Raw genomic sequence first — 3,918 nt, forward strand, 5'->3', positions numbered from 1 at the left:
TTGAATGCAATTCATGAGCAATTTTACATGAGACACATTTAAATAGTATTATGGGGATCTTGAAATACTACTTAGGTTACCATGGTCATAGAATGCTCAGATCCAGTTCTGCAGTTTCCATGAGTAGAAATGGACAAAAGTAAGATGTTATTTGGGTTCAACCTCAAACCTATACCTTGATTTAGTGAATGCAGAGATTGCATTTTATAGATCAGAAAACTTTGAGGGGAAATGAGATATTCCAATCAAAAGTTATGAATTTGTACAATTTTGGTTTATCGTTGTGCAAGTCCATCATTGCATATAAAGAAGGCTACAGTTTGTGATGTCACAATATATGAACAATAATAATGATAATAATAAAGGACATTTATATTTCGCAGCTATTAGTATTATGATAATGTACTCTACTGCACAATACAATAAAGTATAAGAAAACTCAGTCGTAAGTCATGGGAATATAATATTCCCATGACTTGCTAATGATACTTTTCATGAAAGTATCCTTTTAACTTTTTTCTGTGGGCCTGATACTCATCTTGCTGTCACAGGGAGAAAGAGTCACACAATCGGTCAAGGTGTTTGACTGCAAATTGGTATGCATTTCCACAAACAGCTATTCTCCTCTGAACGACCCCTGTCACCATGATGCAGACATCAGGGCACAGTGCTTCTGCTTTGCAGGTAAATTCATCTTGGAATCATTCATTAGTGTATTACTGTAGTACTACTTTAACTGAAACTTACTAATATAGCATTATATAGCATATATATATCACTTATATAGCATGTGGCAATGCTGCCAGAATAGTTAATGTCTTCTTTTTTTTTCTTGAACGTGCAATTTTCAAATACTTGTAAAAGACAACTCGAAAGGTTAAGAGAAATTGAATGAAAATGTAAAGGATGTACAATGTATACAATGTAATGAATTGAATGGTGATGGTGAGGGGGCATACCTCAACGAAATATTGGCTAGAGGGGTATCATATAGTGTCATTTTCACTTTTTGCAAAGAAAAAAACATGATAGATAAATAACAATAATACTGAAGGGGACAATGATCAGACTTATTTTTAAAAAAAATTACTTCTTACAATCTTCCACACGTAAACTGCATGTCGAAAACCATGTGCAAACGTTCACACTTGTAATCAATACACATACAATGCAGTGTCAGAACATATTATACACAGCTGTTAGGATTTATGTTTTTTTTTTCACATAGAGGCATACTCAAAGAATGATTCACTTTTATTAGCAACCTGAAGTTGTAAAGAACCAACAATTTTGTCCAAAAGTTTGACCTAATTTGTTCACCTTCTGTCTGAGTCTGTTTTTGGATTGTTTTGTTTTTGTTTTTGTTTGTTTGTTGTTGGGTTTTTTTTTTTTCTTTTTTTTGGGGGGGGGGGTGCTATTTCATGAGCAAACACTCTAACATTGTATTTGCATGCAAGTCTTTTGTTGGTTAGGACAGTATATTCCACTGCTCCATGACACATTCACATGGTCACTGATATCGCATCTTTGCCTTTTTCACTTCTAGCAAAGAAAGTGCTTGCGAAGGGATGACAGCCCATCTCTTTTCAACCACTGTAAAGGAACGATTGGCCATGCTTGTCAAGCAGGGATGTACCAAGCAGACAAATGCAGTTTATTGCAAGAGTAAGTTACAAGAAGTAATCATTTTCATTTGTACCACTGTACAAAGACATAAAATTGTCATGATTTGACTTGTTAAGTGCTTGATATATTCATGAATCAATCTTCTTTGCCTTCCAAGCAGGCCTTTTCAACATCACTCTCTTGAGAAGATAATGATTCTGTGAAATGTTTTAGGTGTTCATAAAATTACAAGTTCTAAGGTAAATAAAGTTTCCCTTTGAAAGTACTATTCTACAATGAATGCTGCATAATTCATATTTACACATGGATTAAGTAGACCATTTTGAATTCATAGCCAGTTTCAGAAGTCTTACCAATTCTTGACAAAACTTCATTTTGCATGCACAAAATTGTTTGTATGTCATTAGAATTCTCACAAATTCCATATTGTCAAGAAAAGACGATAACGTGTACTTTACACTCAATGTTGACTCTTGTTCCTTTCAGTATCTCCATAGATCTATCACTGCATAGAATACTCAAGTTATAGCTTATAAAGCTTCCTCATGATTCTTTTCCCCTATACAGGAGCAAACACCATGTAATTGTGTTCGCCTAGAAATTGTTTCATTTCTTAATTTTGTTACAGATACTTGTCCTGCTCTTTGTTTTTCTTTCCAAATTAAATTTCAGTACATGCAGACCTTGTCCTGAGGGGACATATTCACCAAACTGGAATAACTGCAGCGAGTGCCTGGAATGTCAATCATGTAGGTTTGGTGTGAAGGTAAGATCTTGTACTTGTACATTGAAATTGTGTCATGTTGTAAAAGAACACACTGGAAATAGTCAATTTGTGACTATATTTATGACTGCATAGTAACTATATACCACAGCCCTGTCGCTGCATGTAGATTTATGGAGGTGTGGTACAGGGTGTTTGCTGAGTAGATGATACTGATAATGATCACATCAACATCATTTCTTATTGAGATTTGATAACTTTTATTCCCTTGCATGTTTCTTGAATTGCCCAATACCAGTATCAATGCTTTCTGAAGTGTATCAATTAGATAATATGCATGTGATTAAACCCACATCACACATACATATCAAGGCAGGATGAGCCAAATACTTGAAATAGATAATGTGCTGTGCATGTACATTATGCTGACAAAACTTAATGTTAAAATACTAAAATACTGATAGCGTTACTTCACATGATTACCAAGACTTGTGTTACTTTGTTGCTCATCCAACTTGCATGGTTAGTAAGTTTGTAATATTTGCATACAGGTATGTGATTCACATTTGCTAGCCAAGTATCTGATCTGTGGCAGTTGCTTCATGGTTGCTGCGATATCATAGTCCACAATCTTTTTTTTTTGGGGGGGGGGGGGGGGGGGATGTGACACGATGTGGGCTCTATCTTGTGATGGGGCTGTATCTCTGTGAATTTTGCAGGTCACCTGATAGTTTAGGAAATTAAAGGGTAGTTCACCCCAAATAAATTGTTATGTATCCTCTTCTGCCACTGTACATTCTCCCAAGCAGAGTTTGTTTGAGGAAGTTTGAGCATTGGCTTGTAATGACTCAATCTAAAGTTCACCTTTCCTTTCATGTTTAACAGCAAAACTGCACAGCAGAAAGAGATACAGATTGTTGGGATGAAAAACCTTCATCAGCATCTACTTTTGGTGTGACATCTGACAAGTCAGGTATATCTGTTGTGTCTTTATTCCTTATGCGTGAATTGTATGTCGTTCTTTGTTGTTGTTTGAAACCATCGTGTCTCAAGATATTCTGTTGTCATGTCAATAAGAGTAATTAGCATGTATTCCAATAAACAAAGAAACTTGGGTCAGTTGTTTTGCATGATTACAAGTATTTGAAATACACGAAATGTATGAACTGAGCTATTTTGGTTTCAATTTTATATGCAAATTCATTTGATATTCTTAGTACAATGAATGATGATATTACTTGTAGTTGTTACTTGTATTTACTTGTAGTCTGTCCTGTTTTGGTTCTTCTAGACTAGGTAATACAACCACACTTTGTAAAAAAGTTATGTATAAATACTAATAGAAAATACAATTAACACACAGCCATAAGGTATTTATGTATTCCAGTTGTAGATCTTTTCAATCTAGTAAAGTTTGATCTTTTTTATCGTAGGGGCCTCAGTTTTTCCTTCATCTCAAGTGCCAGTGGGACGTTCTACGCTGACACCTAGTCCTGTGCCCGGCATGATCTCTTTAAGCTACCCTATTGGCACAAGGAACCATCCTACACCAAGACAAAGTGAAACAG

The 3,918-nt window shown here is 35.2% G+C and overlaps 1 long non-coding RNA gene across 1 annotated transcript; it reads left to right on the plus strand.

The window, feature by feature from the left end:
- Window positions 1–2,312: 2,312 nt before the first annotated feature.
- LOC139735902 (uncharacterized) lies at window positions 2,313–3,918 on the plus strand. The gene is made up of 3 exons (XR_011711232.1): window positions 2,313–2,392; window positions 3,236–3,323; window positions 3,784–3,918. It is a non-coding gene; the product is annotated as an uncharacterized lncRNA (long non-coding RNA).

The sequence above is a fragment of the Diadema antillarum genome, unplaced genomic scaffold (genome assembly GCF_040938485.1).
Source record: "Diadema antillarum isolate AM-2024a unplaced genomic scaffold, OU_Dant_1.0 seq00000604_RagTag, whole genome shotgun sequence".
Classification (NCBI taxonomy): domain Eukaryota; kingdom Metazoa; phylum Echinodermata; class Echinoidea; order Diadematoida; family Diadematidae; genus Diadema; species Diadema antillarum.